The sequence below is a fragment of the Cricetulus griseus genome, assembly GCF_003668045.3.
Source record: "Cricetulus griseus strain 17A/GY chromosome 1 unlocalized genomic scaffold, alternate assembly CriGri-PICRH-1.0 chr1_1, whole genome shotgun sequence".
Taxonomy (NCBI): Eukaryota; Metazoa; Chordata; class Mammalia; order Rodentia; family Cricetidae; genus Cricetulus; species Cricetulus griseus.
The window spans coordinates 263,669,810-263,682,809 of NW_023276807.1; positions in this window are offsets into that span (position 1 = coordinate 263,669,810).

Consider the following 13,000-nt stretch of genomic DNA (forward strand, 5'->3'; position numbering starts at 1 on the left):
TCAGCAGCTTTCCTTTCAGGTATCCATGACTCTGGCATCTCTAAAATCTTGCATTCTCCATGGCAATCTAGGCTTCAACTACACAGCTTCATGCAATCACCTCTCTTCTAGGCCTCCAAGGGTAGCCCTGACACATGCTGGGCCATGGTGACTGTCCTTAAGTGCAAAGTAAGCTTCCATAACCCATTTCTTCTATCCTTAACTATAAGGCCAGAATCACATGGTCTGATTAGCCAACTTCTTCAGCTCACTGGGACTGGACCACGGCCCCTTGTTTAATAACAGTTTCATCAACTTTCTATTGTCTTTCACTGCCTAAGCTTGACTGTCCTTGAACTTGATCTTTAGACCAGGCTAACCTCAAACTCAGAGGTTTGCCAGCCTCTACCTCACTATTCTTAGGATTAAAGATGTGCAACACCACACCTTTTCTTTAATTCCTTCCCACAAATTAGAAATTTAGCTAGGTCAGGTCTTACTCTCAGATCGCCACTCCTTTACTCCATTTCTTAATCTTGTTATCTCCTTGAACAAATAATTTAGCTCCATTCAACTTTTTGGCATTCCCTTTCTCCTCAAATACTTTTCCTTGCTCAGGTTGCTCTTTTCATTGTATATCTTCATTAGTTTTAACATTACTATCCACTCACTCAACAAATTCTATACTACAAGGTTTTGAGATATCTTCTGCTGATGGAATTAATCCAAAACTCTTCATTTAGCCTCAGACACTCTTTAGATGAGGGCAAAAGACAGCCACTTTCTTCTCCAAAATGTCACAAAAGGGATTTCTAGGGAACATACTAAAATTCTTCCCTAAAACCTCTTGAGCCCGTTCCTGATATTTCAAATCATTCTTGGTAAAACTTTCATCCATGCTCCTACTCATATGTCACACTAAGAAGTGCATAAAGTGAGAGGGGAGCCACCCAGGACAAAAGGACAACACTGAGCCTGGTCACACTTCAGTCTTGACCCTCTTCACCCTCTTCCCTCTGCTTAAGGTGAGTGTGGTCTCTACTCAGGACGCCAACTCCCTACATCTCCCTCCTTGATCCTCCTGGACCTTTCCCTTGCCTAGAGGGTCTCAGATCCACCTGCACCCATTGTGAGACCCATCAGAGCAGTGGACCTGCTTGAACCCACCAGAAGAGAACCTTAGACCCATACACACCAGGAGAGGAAGTTACCCCATATGCAAGAAGGAATGGGAAGGCAACAATATAAAAACACATTCAACAAGAATTAAGGATTGGGAAAAGATTTTCCAATCAAATGGACCCAAGAAACAAGCGTGGGTAGCAATCCTAATATCTAACAAATTGGACTTTAAACTAAAATCAATCAAAAGAGATGAAGGTCACTTCCTACTCATCAAAGGAGAAATCCATTAGGATGAAGTCTCAATTCTGAACATTTATGCCCCAAATACAAAGTCTTCCACATTTGTAAGACAAACATTAGTAAAACTCAAATCACAAATAAATCCATACACACTTATGGTGGGCAACTTCAACACCTGACTCTCACCACTGGACAGGACCACCAGACAGAAACTTAACAAAGAAACAAAGGAACTAATAGAAGTTATGGCCCAATTTGGTTTAACAGACAACTATAAAACATTCCATCCAAATACAAAAGAATATACCTTCTCAGTGCCACATGGAACTTCTCTAAAATCGACCACATACTTGGAAACATAGCAAACCTCAACAGGTACAAAAAAGTTAAAATAACCACCTGTATCTTATCAAACCACCATGATTTAAACTTAGAATTCAACATAAACATGAATCACAGAAAAACTAAAAACTCATGGAAATTAAATAATGCCCAATTGCACAATTCCTGGGTTGATCAAGACATAAAAAAAGAAATTAAAGATTTCCCAGAATTCAATGAGAATGTGGACACAACATACACAAACTTATGGGACACTTAAAATCAATGCTAAGAGCAAAGTGCCCACATGACGAAACAGGAGAATTGTCACACTAGAGAATTCACAGCACAACTGAATGCTCTAGAACACAAAGAAACCAATACACACTGGAGGAATAGATGCTAGGAAATAATCAAATTGAGGTCTGAAATCAATACAGTTGGAAACTAGGAGAACAATACAAAGAATCAAAATCATGAAAGATTGTTTCTTCGCAAAAATCAACAAGATTGGCACACCTTTATCCAAACTTACCAAACAGCAGAGAGTGAACATTCAAGTTAATAAAATCAGAAATAAAAGGGGGGACATAACTACGGATATTGAGGAAATCCAGGGAATCATCAAGTCATACTTTGAAAACCTGTACTCCTCAAAATTCAAAAATTTAAATGAAATGGACAATTTCCTGTATAGTTGTCACTTACCAAAATTAAATGAAGAACAGGCAAAAAATTTAAATAGACCTATAACCCCTAATGAAATAGAAGCAGTTATCAAAAGTCTCCCAACAAAAAAAAAGCCCAGAGCCAGATGGCTTCAGTGCAAAATTCTACCAGAAATTCAAAGAACAGCAAATACCAATGCTCCTCAAAGTATTCCACACAATAGAAGCAGAAGGGTCATTGCCAAACACTTTTTATGAGGCTTCAATAACCTTGATACCCAAGCTACACAAAGATGCAACTAAGAAAGAGAACTACAGACCAATATCTCTCATAAACATTGATGCAAAAATACTCAAACTTCAATACCCCGACTTCAAGCTCTATTACAGAGATACAGTCCTGAAAACAGCTTGGTATTGGCACAAAAGTAGACAGGTAGACCAATGGAATAGAGTTGAAAACCCTGATATTAACCCACACTTCTACGAACACCTGATTTTTGACCAAGAAGCTAAATTTATACTATGGAATAAAGAAAGCATTTTCAACAAATGGTGCTGGCATAACTTGATGCTGGCATGTAGAAGAATGCAGATAGATCCATGTATGTCACCATGCACAAAACTTAAGTCCAAATGGATCAAAGACATCAACATAAATCCAGCCACACTGAACCTCTTAGAAGAGAAAGTGGGAAATACCGTTGAACTAATTGATACAGGAGACTGCTTCCTGAACATAACACCAGTAAAACAGACTGATATTGAAAAACTAATAAATGGGACCTCCTGAAACTGAGAAGTTTCTATAAGGCAAAGGATACAGTCAACAAGACAAAACAGGAGCCCATAAAATGTGAAGAGATATTCACCAACCCCACATCTAACAGAGGGATGATCTCCAAAATTTACAAAGAACTCACGAAGCTAGTGACCAAAACACCAAATATTCCATGTCCAGAGATCTGAAATTTGACTCCAACTAACAATCTAAGTGATAGTTGAGAGGTTACCTTAAATGCCCTTCTCCAATAATGAGATTGATGCCTACCTTATATGTCATCCTAGAGCCTTCATCCAGTAGCTGATGGAAGCAGAGGCAGATACCACAGCTAAACACTGAACTGACCTCTGTAAACCAGTTGCAGAGAAGAAGTGACAAGCAAAGGGGTCAAGACCAGGCTAGAGAAACCTACAGAGACAGATTACCTGAACAAAGGGGATCTCATGGGCCCCAGAGTGATAGCTGGAAAACCAGAATAGGACCGTTTTAGACCCCCTGAATGGGGATGTCAGTTTGGAGGTCTGGGCAATGTATGGGGCCTCTGGTAGTTTATCAGTATTTATACCGAATACAAGAATGGACTTTGGGAGCCCACTCTACATAGAGGGATACTCTCTCAGCCAGACACATATACATTTGGTAGGGTCTAGGCCCTGCTCCAAATGATATGACAAGCTCTGAAGATCTGCCATGGAAGTCCTCACCCTCCCTGGGGAGCAAAAGCAAAAAGTATTTGGAATAGAGGGTGGGGGTCAGGGTAGGAGATGTGGGAGAAGGAACTGGTATTAATATATGAAAAAGTTTGTATCTAATTTAAAATTTGTCTAATTACAACTACAAAAATTCAAAAAAGTGGGATACAGAACTAAATAGAGAATTTTCAATAGAGGAGTCTGAAATGGCTGATAAGCACATAAGAAAGCATTCAGCATCCTTAGCCATTTTGGGAAATACAAATCAAAACAACTTTAAGAAACTGTCATTTACCTGTCAGAATGGCTAAACTCAAAAACACCAATGACAGTTTATACTGAAAAGGATGTGGAGAAAGGGGATCACTCCTCCACTGCTGGTGGGAGTGCCAACTTGTACAGCCACTTTGGAAATCAGTCTGGAGATTCCTCACAAAAATGGATCTGAGTCTTCCACAAGATCCAGCAATTCCACTCTTAGGCATATACCCAAAAGATACTCATTCATACAAAAAGGACATCTGATCAACGATGTTCATAGCAGCACTAATTGTAATAGCTAGAACTTGGAAGCAACCTATATGCCCTCAACTGAAGAGTGGCTAGAGAAAATGCTGTACATTTATGCAGTACTACTCAGCATGGTAGGGGGAGCAATGGAATCTTGAAATTTGCAAGCAAAATGGATGGAACTAGAAGAAACCATTCTGAGTGAGGTAACTCAGTCACAAAAAGAAAAACATTGTTACGATAAATCTTTCCGCCAAAAGCTGCCTGAGCCCCACTGCCAGCCACGTGTGAGCTTTACGCCAGCTGCCTGCCCGAGTTAGGCCCAAATGAATACACAGAGAGACTTGTGTTAGTTACAATGCTGCTTGGCCAATGACTAGGATTCTCATCTGTTAGCTCAGTCTCAATTATCATACATCTATATATTTTATAAGACTTATCTTATCGGACGCCTTATTGGCGTCCCTCCTAGCTGCTGGATCATATCGTGCCGCTGGAGCAGGAGCCGAGGGGAAAAAAGAAGGCCCTTCCTGTTTCTCTTTCGCTTAAATAGGAGTCTCTTTGCTATGTCACTTCCTGCCTGGATCAGCACTTCTCTACTACATTTCCCAGAATCCTCTTTGACTCCTAGTTCCGTCTAACTTGCTGTCTCATTGGCCAAACAGTATTTTATTCAATAATCAATAAGATAAACATACACAGTAGTACATTCCCCATCAAAATATGGTATATACTCACTCATATATGGATTGTACTAGACATGGAGCAGGGGATTTCCATCCTACTATTTCATCGCCAGATAGTCTTTGAAACAGAAAGAATCCTAAGAGAAACATGGTACCCCAGAGAAGAGGAATGGGACAGGATCTCCTCAGCAGATTGTGATCATGGGGGAGGGGAGAGGGATTTGGGAGAAAGAGAGGGTGAGAAGAGGAGGGGAGACAAGGACATGGGGGACCAGGAAGGTTGAGTAGGGGGAAGAATAGAATAGAGCAGGATAAGAGAAAATATAATAGAGGGAGCCTTTATAGATTTGAGGAGAGATATTGCATTAGTGAGATTTCCAGAGATCTAAAATGACAACACCAACTGGCAATCTAAGCATTAGTGGAGAGGCTACCTTAAATGCCCTTCCCCAATAATGAGATTGAACGTATATTATATACCATCCTAGAGCCTTAATCCAGGTACTGATGGAAGCAAATGCAGACACCCACAGCTAAACACTGAATTGAACTACTGGAACACTGTTGCAGAGTGGAAGGTGCAGTGAGCAAAGGGGTCATCACCAGGCTGATGGAACCCACAGAAACATCTGACCTGAAAAAGGAGGAGTTCATGGACTCCAGACTGATAGCTGAGAGGCAAGCATGGGACTAATCTAGACCCCCTGATTGTGGGTGTCAGTAAGGAGGCCTCAGTAATCTGTGGTGCCCTAGGTAGTAGATCAATATTTATCCCTGATGTACTAATGGACTTCGGGAGCCAATTCCACATGGAGGGATACTCTCTCATCCTGGACACATGAGAGAGGGCTTAGGCCCTGCCTGGGATAATATAACAGACTTTTGAGATCCTCACTCTTGGAGTGCCTCACCCTTCCTGGGGAGTGGACTGGGGATGGGTTGGATGGTTGGGAGGGTTATGGGGGTGGGAGAGGATGGGATAGAGAGGGAGCTGGGACTGTCATGTGAAACAAGCTTATTTCTAATTTAAGTAATAAAAAAGAGAGAAAAAACAAAATAAAAAGAAGTGCTTAAAGCATCCCAAGGCTTTCCTAACTCACAGCACCGAAGTCCATATGACTCCAAACAAAAGCATAATCAGGCCTAACACAGCAATACCCTTGATCCTGGTAACAACTTTTGTCTCAGTTGGAGTTTTTTATTGCAATGAAAATTCACCATGATCACACCAATACTTACAAATAAAAACATTTAATTGAGATGGCTCATTTTCAGTTCAGAGGTTCATTCCATTATCATCATGATAGGGAGCATGGCAGTATGTAGGCAGACATGGGGCTAGAATGGACAATGCTGGAGCCAAACCTGTCCCATTTTTTTGCCTTTTTAAAATTAATTTTCATTTAAGTTAAAACAATCTTATTTTACATACCAGTCCCAGTTCCCTCTCCCTCCCAATCCCAGCCCCCATCCACTCTTTAGAGAAGGTGAGGCCTCTGATGGGTGATGATCAAACTCTGTCACATCATTTGGGGTAGTTCATAGGACCTGTCCCATGTAACTAGACTGAGAGTGTAACCCTCCATAGGGAATAGGCGGCAAAAGCCCATTCGTGCACTAGGGATAAAGACTGGTTCCACTGCCGGCAGCCCCATAGACTGTCTAACCCCCCCCCCCAATTGACAACTATGCCCACTTTTTGATTAAGGTTTTATCTATGGATGGTCTCTACATCTCCAGTAGCATATTTTTCCTTGGGACACATGAATGGAAGATGTGAAAATGTGTGCTCATTGTCAGAACCAATTGACTGCCTAGTATCGTAGCATTACAGGAAAAAGAAAGCTATGAAGTGTGCCTGAAATAATGAAGACAGGCAAGGAGAACCCATCCTGATGTGGTTCTTGATGCTACTAAATTACAAATGGAGTTTACTGTTGTGGAAAAAGTAAGCAACTGGTCAAGAAAGTGTCCTTAGATTGAATTTTTATAGTATGATATCCAAATTGGAGAAACAGGACACAAAAAAAGAATGACTGGAAATCTTGCCCAGACAAGTTGGGATAGTCCTTCAGAGTATTCTGCGTCATAAAAAAGTTTTTCAGAGATGCTAGGCCTGTAGGCTGAAGATGGATGCCCCAATATTGCAAAAGAAACTTTGGTGACTGTTCAGGCAGCTAGGTATATTTTGTCATTTCTCACATTTTTCATAATTTGCTTGCCTGCACTTCTTGTTTATTCTGTTAATATTAATTCCTTCACTGGTCTCTGAGGGAGTTGAAGAATAGATAGTATAGTGAGTTTGCATTGTTTACCAGACTCAGAAAAGAAACTCACTAAAGATGTGTAAAGTGTAAAAATGTTTGAGAGATATTAACAGATGATTTGATAATGCAAATTAGAATTGAAAGTAAATTAGATACCAGACTTGGAACTCACCAAAATAGGATAGATATGGAGTATTTTCTCTGAATTTGTCAAATGTTAATGGACTAGTCATTGTTTGTACTTATTGCCTATATATATTGTATATGGTTATTGTACATAGTTTTTCTTGTATTAGCTATAAAACTTCTTATTTTTAGACAAAGGGGGGGATATGTGGTCATATCTTCTTTGTACAAATAGAGCATGTCTGGAGATCAGAGAATAGAGCTTGCCACTAGCTACCAGACAGTTGACTAGGCAGAGAAAGGATTATAGGAACGAAGAAACAGGAACTCAGACTCTTTTCTGCTGGGAAGTTATTGGGGTAAGGTGTGGTTGTGGCTTGCTGCTTTATCTCTGATCCTTCAGTTTTTAACCCTTTATCTGTTCCCAGTGTTTTATTATTAAGACCAATCAGAATTTTCATCACATGATAAAAAATAAGACAGAATGTTATCAGATGATTACAGAACAAAGCATATCTAATTTTAAAAAATAAAAATATCCTGAACAAAAACACCTAATTGATAAGAATAATAGTTTAGTTTCTCTAGATTGTTATTCCATTTAACCTGTTCATCTGTAAATGACACATGCAACTTGTATTTTTCCGTTATGTAATAATGCTCCTTTCTAGATTAGGGGCAACTGATTGAGTAGATATTATTTTCCTACAGAATACTTAGTTGCTTATTTCTCATGCCTCATTTCTTGCTGATATCAACACGTTGATAGAATGAGAGCAGAGTCACAGCTCCTTGAAGAGTCCCAGGAATAAGTAGAAGTGAAAACATCATTAATTTCTGATCTTACATAAGGACCTTAGACAACCATTCTTCCTTTTACTGCAGAGGGAACAGAAAAGACTATAGTTTTCTTGTAGAAACAAGTCCTTTTTGGAAAAAGTCATAGATTATTTTCCCAGTACAGGGCAAAGGATCTATATGTGATGACTGTGTGAATTTCTGGAAATATCTATATTCCACATTTATTTGTCAGTATTACTCTGTTACCTATATGCCTAGTCAGTTTCATTTGTTTAGTATTCTTAGAAAGGTTGGAGAAAACAGAAACTTGATATTTTTGTGCAGAATTGCTGTACTACACAAAGAAAACTAATAATACTTTAAAATATTGGTTTTCAAATTCAATTTGTTTGTCTACTTTCATGGATAGTAAAGCCATTTCAAGAGTTCTTTCAAGGACAATATGAAACTCCTGCAAACAGCTCAGACAAGAAGATCTTTGAACTTTTCTTCATTTTCAAAAATGTCTGGTGTAATTTATGAGATTCAAATCTCAAGATATGTAAGGATGGTACTTCCAGAGAAATTGCAAGTTCTTGAGTACTAAACCAGAAACCATACTTACAAAAAAAATGAAGAATTCATCTTTTAAGTTAATACTACTCAGTACCAAAAATACGAGGAAAAGGAAAGGTAAAACTTGGGAAATTAAGAATTAGAAAGTAATTACTAAAGTGTGAATTGGTGTATATGTGTAAGGTATATTGTTTTTGATATACAGAATTAATTAGCTCAACATTCTATGTGACACACCAATCTCCATAGCAGAAACTCAATTAACATATTTGAGACTTATTTAACTCAACAAAAATATTAAAATATGATATGGGCCGTAAATGAAGTTTATTAAATTTCTGGTTACACAAGAAAAAGAGGATGATGGTGAAGATTCTGATCAACTTTCCTCTTGGTCTTGTAGATAAATTGTATGTGTAACCTTCATAAAACTTTTATAAGCATTTATTTTTTACTAGATAGAGATATAGGTTATTTGGTATTCTTGACATTTCACTGTGATACTCCTCTATGTGGGTTGGAGAATGCATCCTAAGAACATTATCTGAGAGAAAACAGGTAAAAACTAGTCTAGTTTCACTAAACATTTGCTAGAAATAGTTTATTTGGGAGAATGATCAAATATTTTTCTATGTGTGCTAACAACTATACTATATGAAGTTAAAGCACTTGCTTGACAACATTTAAATGTTGACATCAACCTCTCTTGAAACTGCATCACACAGAGCAATAGTCGCAAAAGAATTTAATAATTGAATATACCGGGTGTAGAGTAAATGTTCATAACCAGGTCCCAGCTCCTCTACCTCCTGGCTTTATAGTGTTTCTTCAATAACTTTTTATTTTTACATTTTTCCACCTTACACTTTTCACCATTGAAACTCAATTCTCTCATAGAGTTGGAGGCAGAAACAGCAAATCATTGTAGACTTATTTATACAAATGATAAGGGCAGCCTATATTTTTGAGGCTATTGTAAATGAAAACATCTAAAGTGCTTTACAAACTAGAAATTAGTGATAGTTTAAAGCATTTTGTTATCTGGTTTTATACCATTTTTAAAATGTCACCTTTTAAAGAAATGCAGAATGTATTGTATTAAGTCATTCTTGGTGAAGGCAGTACTCTATGTTTTATTAATACTTAGTAGATATGTTACTTTCTGTTTCTGCACTCAATTTTCACATTCCTTTTGATGATGTTTCTACAAAGCATTTAATATTGGTAAATTTACTATTAGTTTTATACATCACATAACTTGCACCTGGAGATTCTAGATTATAAAGCCTATTGATGTAGTCTGGAAGTTATTGAATGGATATAATTGTTATGAATAATTAGTAAACTACAAGTGATGTGAATTATCAAAGATTTTCTCACAATCAATTGAAACCTCTGAAAAGAAAAATGGTGCCATCCAAAAAAAACAAAAACAAAAAAAACAATTTATGCTGAAGCAAAGCATGCTCACTTTGTTTCTGAGTTCTGCTGTTTTTGGGGATGGTACATTATATTGAATACCAATCACTTATCCACCAAACACCAGCTTTTGCCAATACCTTGGAAAGTACATCTGAATTTCTATGGTACAGCTGAATTTCTATGTCATACTAGCTCTTCCTCTGCTTGCACCAAGACTGATACACAGTTATAGTTTTGACTTGTCTCTTGAGGAACTATGAGCACTTCTGTTACTTGTGGATTCCTTCTGTCCAATTCTACCTCCTCTACTGCTTTCTGGAATTAGTTACAGTTGAACTGTTTCACTGGGAGGTTGACTTTAACTCTGCAATCAACACCTTCTTGCCAACTAATGAAACTTCTACTGGGAAAATTTTGTAATGGAGGGAAAAACTGAAAGCCTCATTCATATCTCATTAATTTTATCACTTTACATTGATATAAATATTGGTTAAGAACTGTGATATTTCTCTTTTAAAATAAGAGTAAATGTGCATGTGATTCTTGAGTCTAAGCATGTTTGTTCTCTGTATTAGATTACTATCTTTATAAGAACAAAAAAATCAGTTATTGAAATAATGATATAAAATTTACTGAGAATATAATATCTTAGCAAGGGGAATAATAATATTTTAAATTTTATGCTTACTAAACAGTGAATACATAATCTATATATGAAATAATGTACTTATTAATTAAATATACATATGTGATAACAAATAATGCACATAATATAAATTTTACTTTGCTTCTAGTAAATTATATGTTGTGAGGAATTAATATTAAAAGATTAAAATATTTCACTTTCAATTATTATCATCTGTATTTGTGTGTATATGGTGTACACATTTAACTACATAGGACCCTACACTAGTGCATGCCCCTTCAGAGGCCCGAGAAGAACATTTAAATAGCTTTGTCTATCTTTCTTCAACTCAATACCTTGAAGCAGGATCTTTCAATGAACCAAAAACTCACTTTTTAGCTTGAAAGCAGGCTGATAATCTCTCAGGATACACTTGTGCTTATCACTCAGTTTTGGGGTTACAGATTATCATGCCAGTCTTTCATGTGGATCCTTGGAATTCCAACTCAGACCTTCATGCACGAAAGACAAGGACTCTTGCCTACTGAGTCAGCTTCCATAACCTCCTCCAACATTTTATTGTTGCCTCGGTGGAATTATACATTTAATAAAACGACTTTTTTAGGCTTTAAAGTGTAATAACATGTATGTCAATAAATAATAAAATTAGTAGTGTGTGAGTGCTTCCATGAGTGTATCTGCACACTTCTAAAATTTTTGTTGGCACAATTACATTACTTCTAATAATCTTATTATGATTGCCTTTTTATATAACAACTTTTCAAAATTTGAAATTCTCTACTTGTATGCATGCTGCTGTTTGCTAGCATTCTAAGGAAATGTATTTTAAATCTTTTTTATTAATTTTTTATTTTAATCATAATGAAGATTATTTTACATGTTAATCCCAGGTCCCTCTCTTTCCCCTCCTACCCTGCCTCCACAAACTAACGTCCTACCTATCCCATACCCTTTCTGCTCCCCAGGGAGGGTGAGGGCTTCCATAGGTCATCTTTAAAGTTTGTCAAATCCTTTGGGATGTGGCCTAGGGCAAGCCCCTTCTGTCTAGGCTCAGGGAGTATCCCTCCATGTGGCATGGGCTCCCAACGTCCTGATCCACTACAAGGGGCCACATAGAGGGAAATATATTTTCTAATTGCACAAATAAGTGGCTAGTAGAACAGATGCAGACATTTGAAACCACAGTCTTTCCATAAGAATTCTATAAAATAACAATTTTTGTCAACAATTAAATTCAATTGTAGAAAAATATTGAGTGAAGACATCTGTGGACTTACATAAACTTTGAAACACATCTTATAAAACTTGTATGTTTAGGGTTATATTTAGAATAAACTAAAATTAATATAGAAAAAAATTTTGTTGGTTGACTGGTCCATGTAGTCCATCATGGCTTGGCAACTTTTTCCAAAAGCTGAATGACCTGGAGAGTCCCTCCCTCCAGAGCTTTCTGCTCTATACCTTCTCTTATCTGGAGGATGTCCAGAGGCTCAGAGGACTGACCTTATCTGAAAACTGTTTGTAAACAAAATGCCTGATTTATCTTCAGCTTCACCATTGACACAGATTCCTGCCAGAAGACCTGTGCTAGGAGCTCAAGTACAGCATTCTATTGCCACATATGAATTATGCCACTTAATTCAAATTATGGTTTGTCACCATGCTCTCCAGTCTTATATATTCATTATAGTCTGGAATAAAGTTGAGCTGATTCACCAGTCTATTTCCCAGATAGCTGCCTTCATCACAACCACAGTCATTAAAACTGTTCTCTGCTTCTGCTCCCTCTACCCTCATGGACCCAGTGCAGACAACCATCCCAAGTAAGAAGCACACCCACAATTTTAACCTTTGTAAGGAAGTGCTTCTTATATTTATTTTTACATAATAAAATATTGGATAAACAGTCTTCACAGGATTATAATTTATGTTGTACATACCTAAGGGAACAATGATTCTTTGGTTTTATGATTTGATATAAACTTTTCAAACTTTGATATTATTAAAATTAATTTGACTAGCACAAGCATTATATACAGGTTGCTCTATCCTTATTTCCTCATCAAGAATTGAAATAACATTAGAGAACAATAAATTATGAATTTATTAGTAATCAGTCAACATGGATATCAGTAGTGAAAAGGAGAAGTTGCAAGCAATATTGTTGATACTTAGTCT